We start from the raw sequence: 20,951 nt of genomic DNA, 5'->3' as shown, positions 1-20,951 counted from the left end.
AGATTAGTGCTCTATCTGAAGTATGAGTGGCAAAGATATTCTCCCACTCTGTAGGCACTCTCGTCACATTACTGATAGTTTCCTTTGCCGAGAGAAAGCTTTTTAGTTTGAATCTATCCCAATTATTGATTCTTGCTTTTATTTCCTGTGCCATGGTAGTCATGTTATGGAAGTCTGATCCTAAGCTGACATGTTGAATATTTGAACCTTAACTTTTTCTTCTTTAAGATGCAGGGTCTCTGGTCTGATTCTGAGGTCCTTGATCCAATTTGAGTTGAGTTTTGTGCAGGGTGCTTTCTCTAGTCTTATGAATTGATTGCATTGATGTGTTTCTCACCAAGTGACTCTTAGGTCGATGTTCAAATGACCCATGATGTGAAAAGAGATGAGCCCTAGTCCATAGAACAGGGTTTTCAGTCAGAGGAATAGATTCGGTAGGTATTTGCAAATGAAGCAGTGTAGCAAGGTAAATTCTTCACTTACAGAATCACAATGTAAAATGTGCTGAATTATCTTCCAGAATTGCTACTGAAATATGTATGGTGTTATTTCATCATATTACACAGGTAAGTTCTGGAACTTACCTGTGTACCTATATTTGGGAGTTTTTAATTATCATTTGTTGCAAGTTGTTTATTTCTTCATTAATGTTTCACCATTTCATTCAACAAATATTTATTCCATTCCAAACCTATAAAGAGCTTTTTAGGTTCTGCAGAGTGACAAAAATAAATAAGGAATAAGCCTTTACTAGCTTCTCACCTACTCAGGCAGGAGACATGCAGATAATCTGTACAGAGCATTGAAATGTGAGTTTTGGCAAGTATGTAGAGGGGCAGAGCTAAATATGATGTAAAGAAGATCATATGTGTGTTTCCTGACTAGATCCTTGGGGAAGAGATGGGGCTTTGGATTGTTAAACCTAGGATTCAACTACTAGTCTGTGGATAATATGGATTATTATTACAAATTGACTTTTTTCATTCAAGCAAGATATATGGAAAGATGAAAAATTTTAAATCTAGAAAGTGTTATTGGTGGAAAATACAATAGAAGCATCTGCATCATAATTACTTTTCTTTGAGGAGCAGTATGCAGTCAGGGGGCACAACAGGAAAGCTGCTGTTAGCTGAAGGGTTCTTCTAGAAATCATGAACATTTTTTATTTAAATTGAATAAATTACTTCAAATACATATAGTTTTCACTCCCAAAGTTTATATATGACTTTGAAGGAATCTAGCTAGTCAACAAAAACATGATTTTCACATTTGTAGGCATAGGTATTCTATAATTGCCTATTCTTGTCACAGAGTTTGCCATTTTGGACAAAATTTATTGACAGTAACTAAAATAATTTTTTTTCTTTTATTAGGGTAATGAAGCATACCTTAAATGGCTTAGGATAAGACACTTGTTTATGTGAAAACAATCAGAATCTTTTATAGGCTTAATAGGGAGCATGTACATTTGCAGGCAAATGGATGAAATTGGAGAATATCATGCTAAGTGAGATAAGCCAATCTCAAAAAGCCAAAGGACGAATGATATCGCTAATAAGTGGAGGTTGACACATAATGGGGGGGAGGGAAGGGTTAGAGTTAGGGTTAGGGAGGGGGGCAAGTATGGAGGAAGGAACTACTGTATAGAGGGTAAAGAGGGGTGGGAGGGGTGGGGGGAAGGGGGAAAAATAACAGAATGAATCAAACAACATTGCTCTATGTAAATTTATGATTACACAAATGGTATGCCTTTACGCCATGTACAAACAGAGAAACAACATGTATCCCATTTGTTTACAATAAAAAAAAAAAGAAAAAAAAAAAAAAAAGATCAATATCAGCAATAAAAAAAAAAAAAAAAATAGGGAGCATGTTCAGAGAAAAGAGATTTGAATTGACTTGTATTTCACAGTATCTGTGTTAAGCTCCCTCATATCTGTTAACTCTGGTACCAGAGCTGGTACCACTTGGTGATGGTGGAACCTCAGTAAGGGCCCGTTTTACACTTCTCATCATTGAATTTGAGTGAAGTGTGAATTTTCTTCAGTACTAGAAAATTCTGCACAGAAGATAAGTCATAGTAAAATATAAAAAAGAAAGTAACAAAAAAAAAAAAAAGAAATTGCCATTCCTCAACATTTTTTTTCTCTTTTCTTCAATATCATGAAAGTTTAACATGTTATTTCTGTACAGATTTTATAAACACAACATGCCCTTTTGGGAGAAGATTTTCATTGTGTTCTTAGCAACAAATATTGTGTTAGTCAACTCTTCATCCTCGTGGCAAAATACCTGAGAAAATCAACTTTCACATTTATTTTGGATCATGCTTTTAGAGGTTTTAGTCAATGGTTGCCAGCTCCATAGTTTCTGGGTCTTGTTATGATGCAGTGCATCATGGCAGAAGGCTGTGGCAGAGAAAGCTGTTCACTTCATTTTGGCTGGAAAGCAACAAGAGAGAAAGGGGTTGGAGACAAGATAGAGTCCTCAAGGACACACTCCCTCAGTTTTGTTCCACCTCCTCCAATTGTCCATTCAGCTACGAATGCTCGATGGATTAGCCTATTGATGAGATTAAAGCCCTCATGACCCAATCATTTCCCAAAAGCCCCATATCTGAGCTCTGCCTTACTGAAGACCAAGCCTTCAACACATGAATCTTTAGAGACAGTCCACATCTAGACCCTAACAGATATCATGATTCTTGAACACAAAAGGTACTTGGTAAATATTCATACTGAATGACACAGTTATCTGTTTGTCTAGGAACAAATTAATAGAAAATGATCAAATTCTGCTAACTTCAGATGATTCCATTTTTTGTGAATATGTTGAATGAAGAATCAAATGAATCATTATTCCAATTCATTGTCTATAAATTTATCACATAACTCAGAACTTTCATTGCATAGTGCACATAACTTAGTCTTGTCACTCCAAAACATTATTCCCCAACTCTTTTGATCACATACCCCGTAAGTAAAACCTGTCAAAGGGTACATTATCTAAATATGTTCTTATTAGAGCACATATTTTATTTTCTTACTAAGGCATTTTATAATTCCATAAAATAAAACTCAAGTGTTATAAAAGTGTAAGATTAGCATGCAAAAGAAAAATTATCCTTTATTTTTTCTTCTTGTAATCTTTCCTTTTTCCTTCCTGCATTCCTATGTATCATCTATAAGTCACCGGGAATACACTTTCTTCATTTGGAAAAATACCTCTACTGTTGAATTTTCTGAATCTGTTAGACAACTTCAAATTTATTATATCTTCTGTTCAAGGCCAATCATTTCTAAAAATTTCATCCAAGAATATAACCACTGAGTAAAGATTTAATGGTGGATACCAATCAAAATGAGAGAAGGGGCATTTCTCATAGCCAGACATATTAGTTAAACAACAAAGGAAAACCTCCTATATCCAAGCCATTTTCTCTTTGAAAAGTCTGCTTTAATTCAATTTAATAAAACCACATTTTATTTCAGTATATGTTGTTTTCTTAACTTTGCATCTATTGATTCTTTCATAAATTGCAATATATGCTCTAGCACTCATGAATTGGGCAATTTATAATATCTCATAAAATATCTTTAATACCTAAGCCTACATTTATTTTCCTTAAAATTCTAGTAGCATGCATTGTCTAATTCACACACCCAGAGTCATAATTATATCCTATTTTGTGTTAGGAAATCTAAGGAAGGAGTAAAGACTTGTACTGAAGGACCTGTTAAATTTGATTCTAAAATCTGGTGCTTCTCAATTTATAAAGGCAGTTAGAAATTATACATAACTGTCCTACTCAGTTCAGGCTGATATTTAAAAAAAAAAAAACTGTGATAACCAAGCATTGTGTTGCATGACTGTAATCCTGGCAATTTGGGAGGCTGAGGTGGGAGAATCACAAGTGTGAGGCCAACCTCAGCAACTTAGTGAAACCCTGCCTCACAGTATTTAAAAAAGGACTCAAAGACCATGTTTTCTCTGATGTATGGAAGCTAACCTACAACAAGGGTTGAGGGGACAAGGAGAAGAATAGAAATTCAGTAGATTAGACAGTGAGGAATGGAAAGAAGGGAGGGTGGATAGAAACAGGAAAGGCAGTGAAAGGAATCTGACATCAAAAGATTCAGGTTCTAAAAAGAACCAATTTAAAAAAAAAAAAAAAAAAAAACAGGACTGGAGATTTATCTTAGAGGTAATCTGCCCTTGGGTATGATCCCTACTACCAAAATCAACAAACAAAAAAGCAAAACCAACCAACCAAAAAACAAATAACAACAAAAAACAAACCCCCAAACAAACAAAAAAGGGCTACCATAGACTGTGTTCTGGTTTAGATACGAGGTGTGCCCCAAAAGCTCATGTGCGAGACAAGGCAAGAAAATTTAAAAGTGAAATGATTGTGTTAAGAGAGCCTTAATTAATTCACAATTAGTGAATTAATCCCCTATTCGGGATTAATTGGTTGGTAACTATAGGCAGGTAGGATATGGCTGAGGGAGGTTGGTTCCTGGGGGTGTGCTTTTGGGGTACATATTTTGACCTTTTTGGGCAGAGCTCTCTCTCTCTGCTTCCTGCTGCCATGTTCCCAGTTGCTTCCCTCTGCCATACTCTTCTACCATGATGTTCTGCCTCACCTCCAGTCCAATAGAAATGTGTTGTTCATCCTTCTAGAAGCAGAGACATGCCAGAAGATGTCTGTTGAAGGTTGCTTCCTGGTTCATAGATGGACATCTTCTCACTGTATGCTAACAAGATAGAAGGGCAAGGAAGCTTTTTGGGGTCTCTTTTATAAGGGTGCTATCCCTTTATGAAGGCTGTATTCTCATGACCTAATCATTTTGCAAAGCCCACACCTCCAAATACCATCACCATGAGGATATTTGGAGTAAGGGGGACAAAGACATTCAACCTGTGAACATATGAATTTTGAGAGGGATACATACATTGTTTTTGTCCATCACCTTTCTCAATCTATGTAAACCATAACTACATAACACAATTATTTTCCTTTTTTTGAAAAATAGAAATAGATTGTTGGTGGACAATTAGAGAAAATGAGATTACAGCTCTTCCTTTAAATTTGGCTTCTTAGTAAGTGTGATGATTGATATCAATCACCTGTCATTTAGTTTAATGCTCTACTCTTGGCAACCATTAGTCTCCATTAGCTTCAGAGGATGATGTCATCACTATCCATATGATTAAATGACACTTAGTAATAGGGACTTCCCAAATTGTGTAATATCTTCCGAGTATGTCATCACTATCCCCACTTCATAGCCAGAATATGGGTGAATTTGCCTGTCCAGTGGAGGACTTAGATAGATAAATATGAGAAGAGGAGGATTTCATTGGCTTTGTTTAACATTCATAAAAAATTGTTTGATTGCCCAGATGTTGGAAATTTATTAATTATCATATTGGCTCTTGGGCCTGGTTCTTGCAAGAACGATAGTAGATGCCAGAAGCTAAATAACCTTTTGTCATTCTGCTGAATAAAGGATTGTTTGTGCTCTCCAGTTGATAAATTATCTCTGTGCCTTGTCGTTATAAAAAGAAACTCATCTTGTTCACTAGGCTGGCAGGAGATGAGCCCTAGAGAGAGCACAGAGTTTTTCCTTTCACAAATCACATACAGGCTGTGTGCTGTGGGTCTTGTCTGCAAATTAATGTGGAAAGAACCCAGGATAAAACATAAAACTTTTACTGTTACCACTTGGTATTGATAGATGATTACAAATTTTCAGGATTAAACCTTTGATTTTACTATTATTTTAAATCCAGAAACCAATGATAGCACAGATAAATGTACTTTTGCATACTTTTTCACATGCTTTGGAAAGAAGAAGAAAGCTTAAAATTCTAATACAACTAAGATAATATCAGTAATTTCATGATTATTCCACTAGTAAATAACAAAGACTCATGGAAACATACAACATCGAGACATATCATTGTGTATTGAGAGGAAAAGCTCGGTTAATTATTAAAATCACTGTTCTCACTAAATAAAATGTCAAGATGTGCAATTGATAAATCATTTTGCTTTCCTTCATTTATTTTTTATTCATAAATAAAATTTAACTTATAGAATAGTTTTAGTTTCACAGTAAAATTGAGAAGGAAGTAAATGGGTTTCCACATATCCAAGTATACCCATGAGCTCCCCAACTGTTAACAGGCATCCTGAAACTGCAGTGGCACATCTGCTACAACCCATGAACTTATCTTGACACACCATTGTCATCCAAAATCCATTAGGGTTCATACTTGGTGTTGTACATTCTGAGTTTGAATAAGTGTAGTCCACCATTATAGTATCATACAGAGCAGTTTTACTGCCCTAAAAATTCCTGAGCTTCACCTATTCATTGTGCACTACCCAAGCTCTGGTAACTTCTGATCCTTTTTCTGTGTCCATAGTTTTGCCTTTTCCAGAATGTCATATATTTGGAACCAAACAGTGTGAAGCCTTTTTGAATTGACTTCTTTCACTTAGTAATATGCATTTAAGTTTCCTCCATGTATTTTTATGGCTTGATAGCTCATTTCTTTTTAGTGCTGAATAAATATTCCATTGTCTGGATGTACCACAGTTTATTTATCCATTCACCTACTGAAGGACATCTTGGTCGCTCCCAAGTTTTGACAATTATGAATAAAGCTGCTATAAATACCCATGTGCAGATTTTTATGTGGACATAAATTTTCAGCTCCTTTGGGTAAATACCAAGGATCTTGCAGTAAGAGCATGTTTAGTTTTGTAAGGAACTGCAAAACTTTCTTCCAAAGTAACTGTACCATTTTGTATTCTTATCAGCAATGAATAAGAATTACTATTGTGCCACACTGTCACCATTTTTTGATGTTGGTGTTCTGGACTTGGACTATGTTAATAGGTATAGGGTGGGGTCATAATATGCAGTTTACTAAATGATGTATGATCTTGAACACTTTTTGATATGCTATCTTGCCATCTGCTTTTCTTCTTTGGTAATGTCTCTTAAGGTCTTTGGCTTATTTTTTCATTGGGTTGAGCCTTTTATTATTATTGGATTTTAAGAGTTGTTCATATATTTGAATGACAGTTCTTTACAAACTATGTGTTTTCCAATTACTTTCTCCCCATCTGTGACTTTTATTCTCTTAACATTCTCTCTTAAAGCATATATATATATATATATTTATATATATTAATTTTAATGAAGCATATATTATCAATTGTTTCCTTCCTGATGTTATGCCTAAAAGATATCACCATAGTCAAGGATATCTATATTTTCTCCTCTGCTATCTTTTGGTAGTTTTATATTTTTTCATTTTGCATTCAAGTCTATGATCTACTTTGTGAAAAGAGTAAGTTCTTTTTATCTGGATTCATTTATTTCTTTTCTTTGAATTTATTCATTTATTTTTATTGGTGTATTATACATGATAGTGTGAGTCACCATGCCATATTCATGCATGCACATAACTACTAGATCAATTTCATTCCACAGTGCCTTTCCTTTTCATCCCCTCCTCTCTCCCCAATCAACTTGCTCTACTATAATGACCTCCCTTGTAGTATTATTATTACTTTAACTAGTGTGTTATAATTGTATACATATGATTGAGATTCACTGTGGTACATTCATACATGGGCATAGTATAATTTGGTGGAATTTGTTCCTCAGTAGTTCCCATGCCCTTCCCTTTTCATCTCTTTCATCCCATTCCTCTACTCTATTGATCTTCCTTCTACTTTTGTGCAATCCATTTTTTTATCCATGTTTTTTTGTTCTCTCTTGCCTTCACATATGAGAGAAAACTTCAACTTTTTACTTTCTTGGTCTGACTTATTTCACTTAGCATGATGTTCTCCAGTTCTGTCCATTTAATAGCAAATGACATAACTTCATGCTTCTTTATGGCTGACTAAAAATCCATTGTGAATGCATACTGCATTTTCTTCATCCATTCATTTGTTGACAGGGTTCTACAACTTGGCTATTGTGAACTGTGGTGCTATGAACATTGGTTTGCATGTATCACTATAATCTTCTGAGTTTAGTTCTTTTGGGTATATACCAAGGAGTGTGATAGTTGAGTCATATGGTAGTTCCATTCTTAGCCTTTTGCAGGATCTTCATACTTCTTTCCAAAGTGGTTGAACTAATTTGTAGTCCCACCAACAATGAATTTACCTTTTTTGTCACATCTTGCAAGCATTTATTATCATTTACATTCTTGATCATTGCCATTCTAACTGTAGTAAAGTGAAAAATCTCAGTATAATTTTGATTTTTATTTCTCTGATTATTAAGGATGTTTAACACTTTTTTCATATATTGTTGGCCATTTGTGTGACTTCTAGACTGGTCAACATATAAAAATCAATGATTTTTCTATATTCCAATAATCTGGTAAGAAAGAAATCAGAAAAGCAATTCCATTCACATTAGCCTAAAAATATATCTGGCAATAAATCTAACCAAGGATTGAAAGACTGCTACGATAAAAAGTAAAGAACACAGAAGAAAGCAACTGAATAAGACCTTAGAAGAGGGGAGGGTGCCCTTAATCTTAGTTAGGCTGAATCAATATCAAAATGGCCATGTTACCAAAAATAATCTACATATTTAATGTAATCCCAATCAAAACAGCAACGATGTTCTTCAAACTAAAAATACAAAAGCACTCCTAAAATTAACATGGAATAATAAAAGACCCAGATGAGTCAAATAAATTCTGAACAAGAAGAGCAATACCTGATCTCAGGTTATACTACAAAGCTGTAGTGACAAAAACAGTATGCTACTGGCATTGAAACACACACAAAGAAAAATTGAACACAACAGAAAACACAGAGACAAATCTACCTAGATACAGCCATTTGATCCTTGACAAAGGTGCCAAAAACATATGTTGGAGAGAAGCCATCCTTTTAGACAAATATTGCTGGGAAAACTGAATAGCCTCATGTAGAATAATGAAACTAGACACCTATCTCTTATCCTGCACAAAAATTAATTCAAAGTGGATCAAAGACCTAGGAATTAAACCAGAAACATTGCCACTGCTAGAAAAAAACACAGAGGAAACACTCCAAAACATTGGCACAAGTACCACCTTCCTTAGTACGACTCCTAAATCTCAAGAAAGAAAACTGAGACTCAATAAGAGAGCTGGCAATAAATTCAAAACTTCCACATCAAAAGAAATAATCAAGAGTGTGCAAAGATAGCCTATGGAATGGGAGAAAATCTTTGCCAGCTACTCTTCTGAAAAGGGATTAAAATTCTGAACATATGAAGAATGTAAAAGACTTAACACAAAAAAATCCACAAACAAACAAAATCCCCAAATAACCTCTCTCCTTCCCTTTTGAAGAATAGTTCTCCATCTATGGATTTTCACACTGGTAGTTATTTTTTTTTTCTCTTTCTCCCTCTCTGTCTTCCTTCCTTCACTTTAAATATTTTATTCCATTCTTTCCTAACTTGTAGGATGAAATAATTCTTATTACTGTAAACCTTATCTTTACTCCTCTATGTAGCATCTGTTTTCCCTGGGGCTTTTTTCATACATTTTCATTTGGTTTTATGAAGTTTGAACAGTGACATGCCAAAGTATTTTGGCCTGTGTCCTGTTTGTGGTTGTCTGAGTTTCTTGGATCTGTGGATTGGCATCTAACATTAAATTGTGGAATTATTATAGATTCAAATATTGCTCCCCTTCTTCCTTCCTTTGCTCCCTCTTCATTTTCCTCTTTTTTCTTCTCTTACCTCACCCCCTTATTTTCTTCCTTTATTTTCCTTCTGGTGTTCCTATTACATACACAGTAGACCTATTTCAATTATCCTGCATTCTTGGGGGTGTGTGTGTGTGTGTGTGTGTGTGTGTGTGTGTGTGTATGTATGTGTGTGTACATGTGCACACACATGTGTGCATGCCTATGTGCATGCACCCATTTTTTAAAATTTTTGCTTGTTGATTTTGAAAGTTTTTACTGTCCTACCTTTAAACCCAGCTGTGTTTTACTTGGCTGTGTGAAGTTTTCTATGATCCAATTAAAGGCATTCTTCATTATATATTGCAATTCTTTTTTGATTTCTTATTTATTCTTTCTTAGAATTTCTATTTCTCTGTTTATGATATTGAACTGTTCATTCATGTTGTCTTTTTTTTTTTTTTCACTAACTACTTTAGAAAATTTATCATCATTTAAAAAAATTCTGGTGCAGTAATTCCAACACTTCTGATATATTTGACTCTCATTTTGATATTTGTTCAATCCCTCCAAACTATCTTCGGCCTTTCAGTAGGCCTTGCAATTTTTCACTGGAAGTTGGACATGGTATAAAGAACTTAACTAAATATACCTTTAGTAATGCAGTGGTAGGGAAAGTGCTCAGTAGTCCTATGATTAGGTCTTAGTCTTTTGGTGAGCCTATACCTCTGGACTGTGAATATGGCACATGCTTCTCAGATTTTTTCTGCCCTTGAGTGGAACAGGACTACCAGAGAGAACAGGAGCTTTGTATATCCCTTTCTCTACATGGAAGACTAGAGCAGGCTAGAGATGGACTTTTCTTATTTCCCGGGTTGGTTGTCTCTGGTAAAATAGCTTTTCCTAAGGACCGGTCTTGTTCATAAGAACATGATGTTCTGGTGTATTTTAAAGTGGTTGCTTTTCCCACCTTCTGCTAAAAACAAGAGGGTTTTTTCTGTGATATTCACCACGAGAACCTGATAGAGCTTCTGGAAGTACCCTGTGAGATAATTAGTTATTACTGTTTAGTGTTTATTAGTGTTTAGTTATTTAGTTTAGTATTTAGTTATTTGTGTTAGTTTTGTATCCTCCAATTTTACTAAATTCATGTATTAGTTCTGATATTTATGTTTGCCTTTTTCTTGAGCTTAGCAGAAAAGTTTTATTTCATTTAGCATGATATTCTCCAATTCCATCCACTTACCTGCAAATACCTTAATATTATTCTTCCTTATGGCCGAATAATATTCCATTGTGTATCTATACCACAGTTTCTTTATCCATTCATCTGTTGAAGGGCATCTAGGTTGGTTCCACAACCTAGATATTCTGAATTGAGCTGCTATAAACATTGATGTGGCTGCCTTACTATAGTATGCTAATTTTAAGTCCTTTGGGAATAAACTGAGGGATGCATTAACTGGGTCAAAAGGTGGGTCCATTCCAAATTTTCTGATGATTCTCCATATTGCTTTCCAGAGCGACTGCACCAATTTGGAACTCTACCAGTAAGTGAAATAAACCAATTCCAAAAAAACCAAAGGCTGAATGTTTTCCCTGATAAGTGGATGATGATATATAATGGGTGTGGGGGATGAGAGAAGAATGGAGGAACTTTAGATTATGTAGAGGGAAATGAAAGGGAGGAGGGGGATATGAAAAATGGTGGAGTGAGACAGACATCATTACTCTATGTACATGTATGATTCCACAAATGGTATGAATCTACATACTCTGCCTACCTATTCAGCTTTATGTTTGTACTTCCATACAGGGTTTATATGGCACTATCCATAAAAAAATGCTCTTATCATTGTTCTGACACCAACAGAAATTAGAAGGTAGAAGATTATAAGCATAAGAGAATAACTTTTGAACCAAGTAAGAAATGGGTTAAATCTGGCTCCAAGACCTTGGAGTTAATGTGACATATAAATTCATTAACCTCTGCAACTTCATAAAGTTGGGTTAGGGATTCAAAGCCTCATTCTATTTCCTTATCTATCTATCTATCTATCTATCTATCTATCTATCTATCTATCTATCTATCTATCTTACTACCCTATTTATATATCTTTAAGTACTAGATCTATCACTTGGCAAGTAATAGATTCATCAATGTTATCATCCTTATTAATCATTTTCATTTGGTCTGATAATGCATTCTGTTAATTTCTGTTAAAGAACTGATGATGCCCTATGTTGCTCTAAGAGAAGTTTATGCACCTTTTTTAATGACTTGTGCAGACTCTCTCTTTCACTGTGGGCTTTATGAGGTCCTGATGAGAAGGCAATGCAAAAGTTAGAACAAGAGAGTTACAGAGACCTAGAGTAAAAGGAAGGTGCAAAGAAAGACCACTTATGGAAGTTTACCCATCCTTAGAAAACTTCTTACAACTTTTCTCTCACTCTCTTTTCGGTTTCTTACCATCCTGACTCCAAATATAGTATTATTTCTCTACATGTTGCTCATTGATGAAAATGAAATGAACTAATTTTTGTCCTTACATTATTCATCCATCAGCTATGTTTGGGATATACAGACTATTCCCTTCTTATTGAAATATTCTCTTCGTTTGTTTTCAGAGACACTCTCTTCTCCTATTCTATAATTTTTCTTCCCACTCTTTTCTGTTTCAGATATTTTATCCTCTCTTACCTCATTATTTGCAGTTTCCTTTGTGATTTTTCATTAAAACTTCTTCTCTTTTCCTCTATGCACTTACCTAGAGCAATTATATCCACCTTCAAGGCTTAAATTTTAACTTTTATAGCAATGATTCCCACATATCTACCTGCAGCTTAGATTGATCATCATGAAGATCAGACCAGCATATTGAGTGCTTTTTTTTTTATTGTAAACAAATGGGATACATGTTGTTTCTCTGTACATGGCGTAAAGGCATACCATTTGTGTAATCATAAATTTACATAGGGCAATGTTGTTTGATTCATTCTGTTATTTTTTCCCTTCCCCCCACCCCTCTCATCCCTCTTTTCCCTCTATACAGTCCTTCCTTCCTCCATTCTTGCCCCCTCCCTAACCCTAACTCTAACCCTAACACTAACCCCTCCCAACCCATTAAATGTCATCATCCACTTATTAGTAATATCATTCGTCCTTTGGTTTTTTGAGATTGGCTTCTCTCACTTAGCATGATATTCTCCAATTTCATCCATTTGCCTGCAAATGCCATAATTTTATCATTCTTTATGGCTGAGTAATATTCCATTGCATATATATACCACAGTTTCTTTATCCATTCATCAATTGAAGGACATCTAGGTTGATTTCACAATCTGGCTATTGTGAATTAAGCAGCTATGAACATTGATGTGGCTGTATCTCTATAGTATGCTGATTTTAAGTCCTTTGGGTATAGGCCAAGAGTGGGATAGCTGGGTCAAATGGTGGTTCCATTCCAAGTTTTCTAAGGAATCTCCACACTGCTTTCCAGAGTGGCCGCACTAATTTGCAGCCCCACCAGCAATGTATGAGTGTACCTTTCTCCCCACATCCTCGCCAACACCTGTTGCTTATATTTTTGATAATCACCATTCTAATTGGGGTGAGATGGAATCTTAGGGTGGTTTTGTTTTGCATTTCTCTTATTACTAGAGATGTTGAACGTTTTTCCATATGTTTGTTGATTGCTTGTAGATCTTCTTCTGTGAAGTATCTATTTATTTCCTTAACTCATTTGTCGATTGAACCATTTGCATTCTTGGTGTAGAGTTTTATGAGTTCTTTATATATTCTGGACATTAGTGCTCTATCTGAAGTATGATTGGCAAAGATTTTCTCCCACTCTGTAGGCTCTTCCTTCGCATTGCTGATAGTTTCCTTTGCTGAGAGAAAGCTTTTTAATTTGAATCTATCCCAGTTATTGATTCTTGCTTTTATTTCTTGTGCTATGGGAGTCCTGTTGAGGAAGTCTGGTCCTAAGCCGACATGTTGAAGATCTGGACCTACTTTTTCTTCTATAATCTGCAGGATCTCTGTTCTGATTCCCAGGTCCTTAATCCATTTTGAGTTTAGTTTTGTGCAGGGTGAGAGATATGGGTTTAGTTTCATTCTGTTGCATATGGATTTCCAATTCTCCCAGCACCATTTGTTGAAGAGGCTATCTTTTCTCCATTGCATATTTTTGGCACCTTTGTCTAATATTAGAAAATTGTATTTATTTGGGTTTGTGTCCATGCCCTCTATTCTGTACCATTGATCTAACCTTTCTATTTTGGTACCAATACCATGCCGTTTTTGTTACTATTGCTTTGTAGTAGAGTGGAAGATCTGGTATTGCGATACCCCCTGTTTTATTTTTCCTGCTAAGGATTGCTTTAGCTATTCTGGGCTTCTTATTCTTCCAGATGAATTTCATAATTGCTTGTTCTATTTCTGTAAGGTACATCATTGGGATTTTAATTGGAATTGCATTGAATCTGTATAGCACTTTAGGTAGTATGGCCATTTTGACAATACTAATTTTTCCTATCCAAGAACATGGGAGATCTTTCCATTTTCTAAGGTTTTCTTTAATTTCTTTCTTTAGTGTTCTGTAGTTCTCATTGTAGAGGTCTTTCACCTCTTTTATGAGATTGATTCCCAAGTATTTTATTTTTTTCCAGGCTATTATGAATGGGGTAGTTTTCCTAATTATTCTTTCCAAAGATTCATCACTTATGTATAAAAATGCATTAGATTTATGTGCATTGATCTATATCCTGCTACTTTACTGAATTCACTTATGAGTTCTAAAAGTTTTCTGGTGGAATTTCCAGGTTCCTCTAAATATATAATCATGTCATCAGCAAACAGGGATAGTTTGAGTTCTTCTTTTCCAATTCGTATCCCTTTAATTTCTTTGGTTTGTCTAATTGCTCTGGCCAGAGTGTCAAGAACAATGTTGAATAGAAGTGGTGAAAGAGGGCATCCCTGCCTTGTTCCAGTTTTTAGGGGGAATGCTTTCAGTTTTTCACCATTTAGAATGATATTAGCCATGGGCTTAGCATAGATGGCCTTTACAATGTTAAGGAATGTTCCCACTATCCCTATTTTTTCTAGTGTTTTGAGCATGAAGGGATTCTGTATTTTATCAAATGTTTTTTCTGCATCTATTGAAATAATCTTGTGATTCTTGACTTTAAATGTATTGATATGGTGAATTACATTCATTGATTTCCTGATGTTGAACCAACCTTGCATCCCTGAGATGAAACCACTTGATCATGGTACACTATCTTTTTATTATGTTTTTGTATGCGATTTGCTAAAATTTTGTTGAGAATTTTTGTGTCTACGTTCATTAAGGATATTGGTCTGAAATTTTCTTTCCTCGAAGTGTCTCTGACTGGTTTAGGTATCAGGGTGATATTGGCTTCATAGAATGAGTTTGGGAGGGTTCCCTCCTCTTCTATTTTATGGAATACTTTGAGAAGATTTGGAATTAGCTCTTCTTTAATGGTTTTGTAGAACTCGGTTGAGAGCCCATCTGGTCCTGGAGTTTTCTTTGTTGGTAGGCTTTTGATGACTTCTTCTATTTCAGTACTTGAAATTGGTCTATTTAAATTGTGTATGTCCTCCTCGTTCAGTTTAGGAAATTCATATGTCTCTAAAAACCTGTTGATGTCTTCGAAATTTTCTATTTTGTTGGAGTATAGATTTTCAAAATAACTTCTAATTATGTTTTGTATTTCAATCGTGACTGTCGTGATATTTCCTTGTTCATTCCGAATTTTAGTGATTTGGGTTTTCTCTCATCTTGCCTTTGTTAGTGTGGCTGAAGGTTTATCAATTTCGTTTATTTTTTCAAAGAACCAACTATTTATTTTGTCAATTTTTCATATTGTTTCATTTGTTTCAATTTCATTGATTTCAGCTCTGAGTTTAACTCTTTCCTGTCTTCTATTACTTTTGGTGCTGGTCTGTTCTTTTTTTTCTAGGGCTTTGAGCTGTAGTGTTGGGTCGTTTATTTGTTGAGTTTTCCTTCTTTTATTAAATGTGCTCCATGAAATAAATTTTCCTCTAAGTACTGCTTTCATAGTGTCCCAAATATTTTGATATGATGTTTCTTTGTTCTCATTTACCTCTAAGAATTTTTAATTCCCTTCCTAATATCTTCTGTTATCCATTCATCATATAATAGCATATTGTTTAATCTCCAGGTGTTGGAGTAGTTTCTGTTTTTTACTCTTTCATTTATTTCTAACTTCAATCCATTATTATCTGATAAAATACAAGGTAATGTCTCTATCTTCTTGTATTTGCTAACATTAGATTTGTGGCATAATATATGCTCTATTTTAGAGAAGGATCCATGTGCTGCTGAGAAGAAATTGTATTCACTCTTGGTTGGATGGTATACTCTATAAATGTCTGTTAAGTCTAAATTATTGATTGTGTTATTGAGATCTATGGTTTCTTTGTTCAATTTTTGTCTGGAAGATCTGTCCAGTGGTGAGAGAGGCATGTTAAAATCACCTAGTATTATTGTGTTATGGTCTATTTGGTTTCTGAAATTGAGAAGGATTTGTTTGACATACATGGGTGAGCCACTGTTTGGGGCATAGATGTTTATGATTGTTATATCTTGCTGATTTATGCTTCCCTTAAGCAGTATGAAATGTCCTTTTTTATCCCTTCTGACTAACTTTGGCTTGAAGTCCACATTATCGGAAATGAGGATGGATACTCCAGCTTTTTTGCTGAGTCCATGTGCATGGTATGTTTTTCCCCATCCTTCCACCTTTAGTCTATGGATATCTCTTTCTATGAGGTGAGTCTCTTGCAGGCAACATATTGTTGGATCTTTCTTTTTAATCCAATCTGCCAGTCTATGTCTTTTGATTGATGAATTCAGGCCATTAACATTCTGGGTTATTATTGAGATATGATTTGGTTTCCCGGTCATTTGGTTCATTTTTTAATTTTATTTATTTATTTATTTTTTTGACATGTCTTGTTTCCTCCTCTATTTGACAATTACTTTAGAATAATTCCTCCCTTTGCTGATTTGCTTCTTTTTTTTTCATCTCTTCCTCATGGAATATTTTGCTGAGAATGTTCTGTAATGCTGGCTTTCTTTTTGTAAATTCTTTTAGCTTTTGTTTATCTTGGAATGATTTTATTTCATCATCAAACTTGAAGGTAAGTTTTGCTGGGTATAAGATTCTTGGTTGGCATCCATTTTCTTTCAGGGCTTGAAAAATGTTGTTCCAGGCCCTTCTAGCTTTTAGGGTCTGGATTGAAAAATCTGCTGATATGTGTATTGGTTTCCCCCTGAATGTAATTTGGTACTTTTCTCTCATAGCCTTTAAAATTCTGTCTTTATTTTGTATGTTAGGTATTTTCATTATAATGTGCCTTGGTGTGGGTCTGTTGTAATTTTGTGTATTTGGAGAACTATAAGCCTCTTGAACTTGATTTTCCATTTCATTCTTCAGATTTGGGAAATTTTCTGATATTATTTCATTGAATAGATTGTTCATTCCTTTGGTTTGTTTCTCTAAGCCTTCCTCAATCCCAATAATTCATAAATTTGGCCTTTTCATGATATCCCATAGTTCTTGTAGATTCTGTTCATGATTTCTTACCATCTTCTCTGTTTGTTCAACTTTGTTTTCAAGGTTAAATATTTTGTCTTCAATGTCTGAGGTTCTGTCTTCCAGGTGTTCTATCCTATTGGATATGCTTTATATGGAATTCTTAATTTGGTTTATTGTTTCTTCATTTCAAGGATTTCTGCTTGTTTTTTTTTTTCAGTATCTCTAACTCTTTATTGAAATGATCGTTTGCTTCCTGTATTTGCTCTTTTAACTGTCGATTGGTGCAATCATTCAATGCCTGCATTTGCTCTTTCATCTCATCATTCTGTGCCTGCATTGGCTCTTTCATCTCATCGTTTGCTTCCCTGATCATTTTAATTATGTACATTCTGAACTCCTTTTCTGTCATTTCTTCTGCCATGCTGTCATTGGGTTTTATTGATGTAACATCTAGATTTGTTTGGGGCATTTTCTTCCCTTGTTTTCTTATATTGTTCAGGTATCAGTGGACCACTGAGATATTGCAGATTTCCTCTAATGACTTATAATGTCCCTGAAGATTTCTAGTATATCCTCTCTTAGCCTTCAGTAGGCTGAAGTCTTGGAGGAAGTTGATTGTGCGGTGCTCCACAAGGAAGCTGCCTCTCTAGGAGTGGTGGCCTTCAGGTGGGGTATATTCCCTGCTAGTGGGCAGAGATGCCTCCACTTGTTGACCAATGGTCATCCAAAGGGAAACTAGGCTGAGGCAAGGCCTGATTGGGCCTGTGTCTCTGGTTTTACCATCCTTGTGGGAAAACCTCACCCGGCAGGGAAGACTCACCCGGTGGGGAGGTCTCGCTGGTCAGTTCCCCTCCTAGAGTTTCACCTTAATCTGCAGATACCGCCTGGGCTGGACTGCCTTCCTCTGCAACGTTCCCAGGGTCCCGGACCTACCTCCTGGACCTGGGAGTCTCACCCTTCGAAGATGAGTCTCCTTAGGCTGCATCTCCTCAGAGAATCTGCCCACAGTCCTGGAACCTTTGCTCCGCCCCTAAGTGTGTCTCTGCGTGGCTCTTCCAAGAATCCTCCTTGGTCCTGGGACCCTGCTCTGCACCTAATCGCCTGGCTATGTGGTCCCTCCTCTGAGCAGCCATGTGGAGCACTGTACAATCATTCTGAGTCCCAGCGACCCACTGCATGCCTCTTCCTCTGGACAGCCGCCCGGTGTTCTGGTGCGGTCACTAGGAGTCCAAGCAACCCACTGCATGCCTCCTCCTCCCGCCAACCACCTGTAGCCCTGGGCAGTCACTCTGAGTCAAAGTGACCTCCCCCTGTTCCTTCTCCTCCTCCGGATAGCCCCCTAGGTATTCAGGAGCAGTCACTCTGAGTCCAAGCAACCCGCTGCACACCTCCTCCGGGGAGCCACTTGGAGCTCGGGTGCGACCACTCCGAGACCAAGCGACCCATCGCGCTCCTCCTCCAGGCAGACCCCCGGTGTTCAGGAGTTGTCACTTTGAGTCCAAACAACTCACCTCTCGCCTCCTCCTCTGAGCAGCTGCCTGGAGCTCTGATACAGTCACTCTGAGTCCAAGCAACCTGCTGTGCTCCTCCTCCTCTTCCAGGCAGCCCCCTGGTGTTCAGGAGCGGTTGCTCTGAGTCTAAACAGCTCTCCGTGCAGCTCCTCCTCTGGGCAGCTGCTCCGAGCCCCAGTGGTTGCTCTGAGTCCAAGCCCTGTGCTGAGTGGCTTCCTCTACAATGCTCCCAGTTGTCCGAGTTCACTGCTCCAGCGGGGGGAGGGGTGTCTTGCCGGGCAGCTCTACTTCACAAAGTTCCCTGCGTTCTGGGACTACCGCCCCATCGGGATCCCTCCCCAACAGGAGAGACTCACCCGCCATCTTGAAACCCCCCTTGAGTGCTTATTGGACAGTTCCGCTAGGATCTCTCTCAGATATCCCAAACTCAACATATAGAATGAAAATTTCAAAGATTATCTCTTTAACTCAAAATTTTCCTCTACTTTATATCAATGAGTGATATCATGAATACATATAGCAAACCAATTTACAACAGAGAAATTAGGAATGATTTTCAATTTCTTATTTCTGTCCTCTAGAGTCCAATTAATTACTAATCTTGTTTATTCAGTCTCTGCAAAATCTTTTGAACCTATTCAAATTTTCCTTCTTTTAAAATCCCTATCATCCTCTTTGGAATTGCTACCATTATTTTCTGATTAGTTTTCCTCTTTCCAGTCTTTCTATTTTCAAATATTCATCTTTTATCAAATTTCTTAGAAGCCCCTGTTGAAGTTTCAGTGACTTTGAACTGCTTTCTTGAAAAAGGAACAATGAGTTCTAGAACTTTCCTGTCTGTGTATGCATCCACACAGTTTTCCTTGAAAGGAACTCATTATCACAACTTGTTCTTTCCTAATCATCTTTCTTGTATACCTTAAAAGTTGCTTTCTATGGCAATCACTTCACGGACATTCTACTCCTCTAAGCTCTCCTATTGTCCTGTACTTCTGCCTGATTGCTGTCTCCTTCCTTAGACTGTAAGCTCTGAAGAGCACACAATCCTTGGCCCTATTCAATACTGTGTTCCTGGAATCTAATGGAATGCATGATATGGAATAGATACTTAAAAATATTTTCTTAATCAGAGAATGAAAATCAAGAGAGCAGAGTGAAAGCTATAAGAATAGGGGGATTTTGCTTGTTGCTGTTTTTGCACTTTTGTATTGATCTGTATAGGGATTTCTGATATCTGAATGGAGAAAGAAAGACTACATTTGGAGATACTAGGAAAGAATGAAAGGAAGGAAGAGAAGTAACAGGAAGGTGCTTCTTAGAATGGAGTTGGGAAGAAAAATGTTGGAGAGAAGGGTCATGTCTTACTTTTACTTTAAATCTTCACAGTGGTTCTTTTTATTTTTGAAGCTAATGTGTACGCAAGGTACAAATTAAAAAGTACAAAAAAGTATACACTGAAGAGTTAATCTACTTGTGTCCTCATCTTTGGCACTGTAGCTATGGTCAGTTTTCTTTTAATCCTCCCACATAGAGCATGTGTTTCTCTGAATCTCTGAACCACATTCCCAGATCCAATTTCCAATTTTATTTTTGAAATGGAGTCTTTCTTAGTGGCTGAGACTGACCTCAAAATTGCAATCCTCCTACCTCAGCCTCTGTAGCACCTGAGATTACAGGTGTCAGCCACTGTGCCCATCAGCACATTTTCCTCCCTCCCTCCCTCCCTCTCTCCCTCCCTCCCTTCTTTCTTGCTTGCTTTCCATTGAGGATTGAGCTCAGGGGCACTTTACCACTGAGTACATCACCAGTCCTTTTTATTTTTAATTTTGGACAGGATCTCGCAAAGTTACTGAGGGTCTCTCTAAATTGCTGAGGCTGGCCTCAAACTTCTTGTCCTCTTTCCTTAGATTCTTTGATCACTGGAATTACAGGTGTATGCCACTGTACCCAGCCTGCACATGTATTTCTAAATATCTGTATGTTTATAAATTTATGTGATTGTTTAAAATATTTTATACAGTCAGCAGCATTATGTACACTTTACTGTTTTGTACTTTTTTTTCAGTTATCTATCTTATATATACCTTCTACAGATTCATAATATAGCATTGCCTTGTTCTTTTAAATCT

The 20,951-nt window shown here is 36.4% G+C and overlaps 1 protein-coding gene and 1 long non-coding RNA gene across 7 annotated transcripts in view; one reads left to right on the top strand and one right to left on the bottom strand.

Annotated features, from left to right (window-relative positions):
- The window catches only part of LOC306670514, a 1,027,288-nt gene extending 1,015,966 nt beyond the window's left edge, over positions 1-11,322 (bottom strand). Inside the window, exon 1 of the long non-coding RNA XR_013766424.1 lies at positions 11,290-11,322. This is a non-coding gene — a long non-coding RNA (uncharacterized lncRNA). The remainder of the gene's footprint in view (positions 1-11,289) is intronic.
- NLGN1 (neuroligin 1) overlaps positions 1-20,951 on the top strand; it is an 875,108-nt gene that overhangs the window by 93,833 nt on the left and 760,324 nt on the right. The gene's annotated exons all lie outside the window — the stretch shown is intronic.

The sequence above is a fragment of the Sciurus vulgaris genome (genome assembly GCF_902686455.1).
Source record: "Sciurus vulgaris genome assembly, chromosome: 10".
In the NCBI taxonomy this organism is placed as follows: Eukaryota; Metazoa; Chordata; class Mammalia; order Rodentia; family Sciuridae; genus Sciurus; species Sciurus vulgaris.
Note: the sequence above shows the minus strand (reverse complement) of the source record. Positions and strands in the feature narration are given on the sequence as shown.